Below are 9708 nucleotides of genomic sequence, written 5' to 3'. Positions count from 1 at the left end.
AGGGCAGGGGCCACACAGGGAGCCCCTTTTCCCCCTGGGCCTCTGGTGCCCAACCACCCTCTTGGTGAAGAACCTTTTCCTGATATCCAGCCTGACCCTCCCCTGTCCCAGCTCCATGCCATTCCCTCGGGTCCTATTGCTGGTCACCAGAGAGCAGCACCTGCCCCTCCGCTCCCCTCGTGAGGAAGTTGGAGGCCACCATGAGGTCTCCCCTCAGTCTCCTCTTCTCCAGGCTGAACAATCCAAGTGACTTCAGCCGCTCCTCATATGTCTTCCCCTCTAGAAAATTTACCATCGTTGTTCCCTTAGTTAGTAGTTTTGCATGAGAAAAGTGTAAGGGTATGTGGATGGCGAGAGTGTTGGCTTCATTAAGGTCATCCAGTCTACAGTTGCTACTTGATAGGCCAGAGATTGCCTCTCTCCAGACAATCCCTTTCTCTACCTCGTGTGGGCGAGTGCTCTAAGGACGAGGAGCCAGTGACGGGTGAGACCAGTCCTGACAGCTTATACATGGGTGCTGTTGAAGGCAGCGCCTTGTCCATGGCTATTTGTGCAGCAGTGCCAGTGGTTGTGTGTGTCTGTCTGTCTGTGTCTGCCTGTCTCGGGGGTGCCCGAGGCTGGGTTCCAGCAGCAAGGCAGAAGAAATCCCTGAGCCAGGAACTATGGTGAGGCCTCTTCTAAGGGGTGGTGGCCTCCTCTAACCTGATGTAACAAAAGTCTCTTTTCCCCTTCCACAGCCATGGAGTCACAGGAGGAGAGAGCAGATGATGGGGATAAGGCACGAATTGCTAAGAAATTGCTGGCAGAAGCATTAGAGAAGGAAGGACTTGATGAAGAATACTGGCTCCCCAAACTGTCAGAGATACTGGGTGTTAAGTCAATAAATGCTTTGAAACATCTGCAATATGAAGACTACCTTAAACTGGCACGTGAAGGACGGCATAACTGGGAGACCAAGGCACTCCAAAAGCTCCTGGGAATCACAGGCAATGAAACAGCTGTTGATGAGCTGCAGAAACAGCACTTGGATGTGATGAAGCAGAGACAAGAAGAAGCCAAGTCAATCCAGCGGGAGCTGGAAGAAATGCAGAAGAGCCGCAGCCACAGCAAGGAAATGATAAGACAGAAAGAGGAGGCCCCACAGCAAGCCATGGACATTCCCAAGGAGTACTGGGCACCTCCAGAGAAGGCATTGCTGGATGAGCTGGTGAGCATCCGGAAGCAACTGGAGCAGCAGGAGAAGTCCATGGGGAAGAGGGAGAACGTCTCTGACGAGGAGGTCCTGAGGCGGGCATCGGGAGGCCTGGCTCTGCAGGGGATTTACCAAACCAAGAGCCTGGAGGATGTGCTGGCAAAGCGAGAGCAACTCATCAGGGTCCCTGATGGCTTCATGTTCACTGGTCCAGTGCAAGGGTCGCTGCTTGAGAGGAAGGAGTTCTCCTCCTCTGCAGCAGAAGCCACTTTCACCAAGTGCATGGAGCAGCTGGGGTTCAGCATCAGCGCTTCTGCCAGTGACAGGTTCTCAGGTCCCATTGTTGAAAGAGGTGTAGATTCCAGCGAGTCCTCACAGTCAGAGGACTCCCGTCGGTCATGCTCGGAGCAGGCGTACATTTGCATCACCAAGTACCAATACATCCCTCTGGCCTCCTACTACTTCCAAAAGGACCAGCTTCGCCTCTCAGATGCAGCCCTGCGAGAGCTGCAAGACATCGAACAGCTTCTGAGCATCACCCAGGAGGCAGAAAGGCTCCACCTACTGAAGAGCAGGTGCGCCAGCTTCTTCAGCAGGTTTGGGTCCCACGTGAACCAGGGACCCCTCCACTTTGGGGGAATATTCTGGTGGAAAGCATGTGCCGAAGGTTTCAGGGCAGAGCAATGGGATGAGATGAAGCAACAAACATCTGACGCACTGAACAGCTATGTCGGAGCTAGATTCAGCGTCTTTGGTACAAGGTGGGGAGTGAAGGGGGATGCTTCAAAGTCCAGCTCACAGGCATCATTTCAGGGAAGAGACAGAAGCAGCACCCACAGAGCAGTTCAGCTCTATGTGACAAAAACAGGGGGCCCAGCAGAGACAGATTCCCTTCCCGAGTGGAAATGCGGGCTTGTGGCCAATAACACAACCTGGTGTGTGATCGACCGGGGCTCTCAGCTGATCCCAGTGTGGGACATAATCCTGTCCAACCACAGCAGCGATTTTAAATCCTCCCATCAAATGAGCAGCAGCCTCAGGACTGTCTATGAAGCGCTAACGAATCACAGCTCTGGCATAAGCTTTGGAGAGGAACTGGCCAGTGCTGTAGAAGAGGCCAGAGCTTTCCTGGAGCAAGTGAAGACCTGGGACGGGAGGGTGGATGAAAAGAAACTGCTCATGTTGCTAGATTTTAAACAGGGCCTGAATAAGAGAACAAAAAATCACAGTGTCTGGATCAACATATGTCTGTCAGACAAAGCATTGCAGGAGTTCCTGGTGAACACTGTTTCTTTTTGCCAGAAGTCTTCTCCAGAAAACACCACCTACATCAAATCTCTGCTGCAGAGCCTGCTGGATCCTCACATCTATTCTGTCAGGGACTTCCCCAAGACTTCCTTCATTATGCAATGGGTCTTCCACAAGGATCAGACACTTCCCCAAACTCCCAGTATTTCCAGTCTTGATGATCTCAATACGACACTGCTACAAATGAAGGAGTACATCATGGAAGTCACCTACGCACCGGCAACTTCTGTATCTGCCATTCATGAGGCAAAGATCAAAGCCACCTTCACTGTAAGCCAGTCTGTTTCTTCCTTGCTCCAGTCTCTGCAGCAAAGGGCACAGGAAGACATAGAACTCTTAGTGCTCTTAGTTACAACCAGCACGGGATACCAAGTAGAAAGAGGCACTTTTCAGTGCCTCCTTGGGTGTCCAGAAATTAATTTCATGATACAGGAAATGCGCGTGGCACATAACGAGTATCAGAGCCTGAAGGAACAGGATGTTTGCAGAGCTCAGGCCTTCCTGCTGCTGATGGGGCTCACCATAACATCCGAAAACAAGAAGGTGACCCCTGAGCAGAAACATGACCGCTTGGTTTTCATGAAAGAAAAGATGAAAAACACATGGTCCACAGATATGAAAGCTCTCCTCGAAAAGCACAATGCATTCAAAGACTGGGAGATGCTGGAAAGAGATTTGCAATCCTTCATCAATGGGCAAGTAGAGGACACATCTGACAACCTGAAGAAAGCCAATAGAATCAAAGACATGAAAGATGCTTTTCAAGGCATGCAGCCTCCCAGTCAGTGCAAACCCAAATCAGACAGCAGCAAATCCAAAGCAAATCAAGCCACTGCAAGCCCAGAGCTCCTCAACTTGCTTAAGCGCCTCGGGCTGGAAAGGTACTATCCAAGAAAAATGGGCACAGAAGATTTCCACATAATACACCAGACATCTGTACACGACAGCCAGCCCAGCAAGGACAGCGAGCTACCATTTTACTTCCTGCAAAGGCTCCTGACCGTGGATTATCGGGTGAGGTACCTGACTTGCAAGGAGGCGAGTAAGCCAGGAGCTGTTCCCACACCAAACACCTCAGCGAAGGAGCGCGAGCCCTCTGATTCCTTTGATGACTTTCGCAGAGACTTGGACAAAGGAGCCCCTGAATCTGCAAGCAGGGGGAGTCATGTGCACCCCATGGACCTCCAGATGGCAATTTTTCATTGTGCTGATGATTTCATGAGACAGTACCTTTCATCCAAGCTCGCTTTCTGCCAGTTTGCACTACCCCTCCTGGTACCAAACCCGGGCACTTCACAGATAGAGTTCCCTCTCTGGTCCCTCAGCCAAATCAAGAAGAGCTGGACAGGGACGGTGAAATCGGGAGAGCAGACAAGGCTTAGCAGTCACAACAACAAACTCATTTATCAGGCAGAGACACCCATTGTGTCCTTCCTCCGCATCGGCAGCTCTCCTTCCTCTTCCAAGTCTCAGCTCCTGAATGCCCTGCTGAGCAGGAAAAAACACGACACTTTTTTCCACCGCCATTGCAAAGGCAGCACCAAAGACTGCTTCCTGATGAAAGGTGTTGTGGAGATCTCCTGGTACCTTCCCCGTGGTAGCGATGACGACAGCTTTAATGGCCCTGTTGCTTTCTGTAACCTGCACGGAGATGCAAGGGATCACGAAACTCAGCTGCAGTTTTTACAGGAGATCTCTGCCGTGATCGTGGTTCTTGTTTCTGAGTTGGATCAGAGCAACGAGAAAGGCAGGAAAATTTTACATGATCTGTGGGAGTCTCGGAGGCCTTTGGTTTGCCTTTTCACTGAGAAAGAGTGCATTGCAGCTGGCCGATCTAGCCAAAACGTAAGAATAGGGATCAAGAACAGAAATGAAGCAGAATTAGTGGCTGAGCTGACAAAAACCATCCGAGACCTAGTGGAAGGGTCGAGCACGCTTGTTAGCCTCAATGCATGCCTGAGCACAGCTCGCCAGCATGGCTTCTTAGTCGATGAAGATACAGAAGCATGTGTGACAGCCAAAGAAACAGCAATCACACTGGTGAATCTGTTGAAGAAGAAGTTGTCTGAGATCAAATCACAGCTACTGCCTCTTCAGGGAAAACTGTGGTACATGTGGTGTAAAAAGGACAAAGAACTCACTCGCTTGCAGGAAAAGGGGAACAAGAGCATAGAGCATCATCGGAGCCAAATTGAATTGGAGAAGTCTGATATACGAAGAAAGCAACTAAGCAAAGCGTTTCCCCTCAATCAGCTGATGAAAACAGTCCTTGACTTTCTCCAGTCACAGCCAGACAGTACCAAGAAATTCTTTCTGCAGTGGATGAAGATCTTCATGGATGACATCTCCCCTGATCACCTTCATGAGCTGAACAGAGAGTACCATCAGGTATGGTCTCAAATCCTGGCATTAAAGAAAAACAATGAAAGCAACAACCTGAAAACTCAATTGATGAAGAAATTGAATGCCCTTTCCGATGAAATCAATGATTCGTCCATTGGCCTTGAGCATATTTTGAGAGAGGTGGGGCAGATTTATGAGGCACTGAAATCAACAAACTCCAAAGAAAATTGGTATGTCAAACTATCTGAAATTGCTGCCGATCTGATGGTTTTAGGATATCCCATTGAGCTGATGGATGGTGATGCTTCTTACGTACCACTGCAATGGATTGGAGCCGTCTTTGACAGGTTAATTGAGAAGCTAGGGGACAAGCGAGTATTTGTGCTTTCCGTGCTTGGCATCCAGAGCACAGGGAAGTCAACCCTGCTGAATGCCATGTTTGGTCTCCAGTTTAACGTCAGCGCAGGGAGGTGCACCCGGGGAGCGTTTATGCAGCTCATTAAAGTGGACGAGAAGCTCCAACAGGATTTGAGCTTTGATTACATGCTCGTTGTTGACACAGAAGGACTTCATGCCGTAGAGATGGCCAATAAGCAGTCACTTTACCATGACAATGAGCTGGCCACCTTTGTCATTGGCATCAGCAACATGACTCTGATCAACATCTTTGGAGAAAATCCTTCGGAAATGCAAGACATCCTTCAGATTGCTGTGCATGCTTTCCTGAGGATGAAGCAAGTTAATATTTCCCCAGGCTGCCTCTTTGTGCACCAAAACGTGGGCGAAATAACCGCAAAGGAACAGAACATGGAAGGACAAAGACGTCTGCAGGAAAAGCTGGATGAAATGACCGTGACCGCGGCCCAGCAGGAATTCTGTGACATCACCTGCTTCAGCGACGTCATCCGCTTTGACGTGAACACCCACATTCATTACTTTGCTCACCTGTGGGAAGGAAACCCACCGATGGCACCGCCCAACCCCACCTACAGCCAGAACGTCCAGGAATTAAAGAGCAAAATTCTCCAAGCTGCCAAGAAGGAATCGCACAGCAGCGTTTTGAGGCTCTCCAGCTTGAAAGATCGTATTAGTGACCTGTGGAATGCCCTGCTGAATGAAAACTTCATTTTCAGCTTCAAGAATTCAGTGGAGATTGCTGCCTACAAGAAACTGGAAACTGCATTTAGTCAGTGGACCTGGCAGCTGAGAAGTCACATCTTAGACTTGCAAATGAAACTGGAAAACAAGGTGCGGAACGGGGAGTTGGACAAGGTCACCACGGAACACCTTGAAGAACTGGTGCAAGAGAGTAGTGATGCCATCACCAAGAACATGGAAACATTCTTCAGTGAAGACAAAGACTGTGAAATACTGATCCAGTGGAAACGCAGCACAGAACTGAAGCTGAAAGTACTGAGAGAGTCCCTGCTTGTTGAAACGCGAAGGAAGTGTGAAAAACTTACAGAACTAAAGAGCCAGAGTAAACTGGATGCGAGGAAGTCTGAATATGAAAATGAGCTCCTGAGAAAGAGCAGAGAGTTGGCCCTGTCTCTAAAAGGCCAGAAATTAAGTGAAAGTCAACTGAGAAACCGCTTCAATTCTATCTGGAAGCTGTGGGTTGCTAAAGTGTCCTCTGCTGCTCCCCCTCTGGAACAGGTGGACATCGATGTGGACATAGAAAATGTCCTTCTAGAGCACTTCAGGGAGTCTAATGTAGTTAAACAAATATTGAATTTATACCAAAATAATACATTTTCTCTTGACTTAGAGAAACATGTGTCTAAGAAAAAAGGCTTCCGCATCTTTTCTAAGAGTTTGGACGATGCCGACGTGAACAACATGATCCGCATTACAGAGAGCATCATAATGCGTGTGAAGGCAAACATTGAGAAGAAGGAAAAGGACAAAATGGATTACAGTCGAACTTTTATTCATGAAATACTAAATGAAGTGGAGAAAGGTATGAACCCTTTCCTACCACTGCAAATTACAGTTTTAATAAAGAATACAAAATGGAATTATCACTGTACCTGTGCAGAATGGCAGCAGAAAGGTTTGAAGACATGCATGCAGCATTCAGGAAAGCAAATGATCCAGTCGTCTACCTGGAGAGCAAGAGAGAAGACTTCTTCAAATGTTTCCAGATTTCCTGCCAAGGAGCCTCTTGTATCACAACATTTGCTGATTTCCTGTGCAGCAAGATTGCCCCAGCTCTTCGACACGCCATCTATGAGAAGACAGCTCTTGACATAGCTCGAGACGTGAAGAATAAAATACCAGATTTCAGAGGCAATAGATCCACTCTGGAAAATTACATGCTGAAATTCCTAGCAGAAGAAGAAAAATTTGAAAATTTCATGTGTTATCTTAATGCCCCAGGAGACTTTTTAAATAATTACATTAAGACAAAAGTTGAGACGTACTGTTTAGATAAGAACAGAAGGCTAGAGATGTTTTTAAGAGACTCCCTCTCTCATTACTATGAAAACATTCAGTCTGCCATTGTTGCATCAACCACGGTTGTCAAAAACAGAAAAGACAGAAAGGATAAAATCTCTCTTTGGCTGGATGAATTCTGCAGAGCACTTGGAGATATGCTAGACTTGTCCAGGAGTGACCTGAAGGGCATTGAACATCAGGAGATAACAGACGTAGAGTTCCTGAATTATGCCATGACAAAGGCACTGTCTCCCGTTATTAATGATCTCAGGAAGGAGTTTAAAGAAGCTCGTATGAGCTCCTTTGAAAGGCAGCCTCACACAATAGTGGCTGAGCAGTTTGCAGGGTGCCAGGAGCAGTGTCCATTTTGTGAGGCTGTTTGCACTAACACTATGCCAAACCATGACGGAGACCACCGGGTTGTCTTCCATCGTCCACAAGTTTTGAGAGGATACAGATGGTATGATAAGAGAGGATCTAAATGGCATGAAACAGACAACCTAGTCATTGATATTTGTTCTAGCCTTGTTTCAAGTGACTTCACATTCGTGGTTGGTGAAGACAGATGGATCCCCTACAAGAAATACCGGGATGCAGGACATCCCTATTCCACTTGGAGCATTCCTCCTGACCCATCCATGCAAGCATACTGGAAATGGTTTGTGTCTTCTTTCAGGACACAGCTAGAACAACACTACAATGGGAAATTTCATGGCAGAGGAGTAATCCCTGCTTCCTGGAAGACAGTTACAAAGCAGAATGCACTCGCTGAACTGGAGAAATGTTAGGCTAAGTTGGTATGAAGGAAAAACTGCAAGTGCTTTGCATTTTAGAAGAACGTAATACGAGGATAACCACAAAATCTTCTTGTAATGATTATGATTTAACCATGTCAATAAAAACTAATTTAATTACTGCAACATTGGGTGAACTAAGGAGTGCTTCTTATGCTGCTGCTCAGCGATTCCCTTGCTGTGTGATAAAGTCAAAGTCCTCTTCCTTTCTTGCCATAAATATTTACCTCAGCTTTGTCTTAAAGCAAACTAGAAAAATATTGCTGCAGGAAGAAGTCATACTGCCAAGATCAAGACCAAGTGCCAGATGAAGAGCGAAAGCCACATTAGAAAGTACCAGTTTTATCAGCTGCTATGGGAAAAGAAATGACACTGGCAAAAGAACAGTTTCCCTGCAGCAATACTTGTCACACTTGCAGAAAGGCCAGCGGGGTCTGCGAGCAGGTGAACATTTGTGGGGAACTCAGCTGTTTTGTTTTTTGGGGTTATTGTTTGCATTCATAAACTCAGTACTCAGGTGCTGTTCTCTTTCTGATGCCATTAAAGCAATTAACGCAGCAGCCTATGTGTATTTAGACAGTGATTTTAACTCTGTGGTTATTAAGTATATGTCCTAGGTTAAGATGTGCCCCCACTTCCATGAGCCACTCCTATTCATGAGCCTGGGCCTGGCAAAGTTCCTCCAGCTCCTAGCCACCCCAACTGCTTTTGCCAAGCACTCCTGTGTTGGGTAAAAGCCCTTTATAACCAATGTGGAGAATTAGACAGCTTTGCAGCTTCCTCAGCAGCTGTCAGCAGTGCGTGAGCTTAGCGTTTGTGCTGTCCCACCCCAGCTTTCCTGTAGAATCCTAGAATCATGAAGGTTGGAAAAGCCCTCCAAGAACATCTGGTCCAACCATCACCTGATCACCAATGTCACCACTAAACCACGTCCTTGAGCACCACGTCCAACCTCTCCTTAAACACTCCCAGGAGTGTGACCTCACCACTTCCCTCAGCAACCCATCCCAAGGCCTGACTGCTCTTTCTGAGCAGAAATGTCTCCTCATTTCCAGCATGAACCTCCCCTGGCACAACTTGGGCCCATTCCCTCTGGTCCTGTCACTGGTTACCCACAAGAAGAGGCTGACTCCAAGCTCTCCAGACCTTCCTTTCAGGTCATTGTAGAGAGCAATGAGTTCTGCCCTGAGCCTCCTCTTCTCCAGACCAAACACCCCCAGTTCCCTCAGCCGCCCCTCACAGGACTTGTGCTCCAAGCCCTTCCCCAGCTTCGTAGCCCTGCTCTGGACACTCTCCAGGGCCTCGATGTCCTTCTGGTAGTGAGGGGCCCAAAGCTGAACCCAGCACGCGAGGTTTGGCCTCACCAGAGCAGAGCCCAGAGGGACTATCACCTCTCTGCTCCTGCTGGCTGCACTGCTCCTGACACAACCAGGATGCCCTTGGCCTTCTTGGCCCCCTGGGCACACTGCGGCTCATGTTCAGGTGAGCATTGACCAGCACCCCCAGATCCTTTTCCTCTGCACAGCTTTCCAGACACTCTGCCCCAAGCCTGTAGCGCTGTGTGGGGTTGGTGTGGCCTGTTGTGGTTTAACACGGTCAGCAGCTAAACACCATGCAGCCGTTCTCTCTCCC

At 48.2% G+C, this 9708-nt stretch overlaps 1 pseudogene; it reads left to right on the top strand.

Annotated features, from left to right (window-relative positions):
• The first annotated feature begins 739 nt into the window (after positions 1 to 739).
• LOC140002290 (interferon-induced very large GTPase 1-like) lies at positions 740 to 8894 on the top strand (annotated as a pseudogene).
• The last annotated feature ends 814 nt before the right edge of the window (positions 8895 to 9708 follow it).

The sequence above is a fragment of the Anas platyrhynchos genome, chromosome 3 (genome assembly GCF_047663525.1).
Source record: "Anas platyrhynchos isolate ZD024472 breed Pekin duck chromosome 3, IASCAAS_PekinDuck_T2T, whole genome shotgun sequence".
In the NCBI taxonomy this organism is placed as follows: Eukaryota; Metazoa; Chordata; class Aves; order Anseriformes; family Anatidae; genus Anas; species Anas platyrhynchos.
The sequence above is the reverse complement of the archived record's forward strand: the minus strand, read 5'-3'. Positions and strand labels throughout refer to the sequence as shown.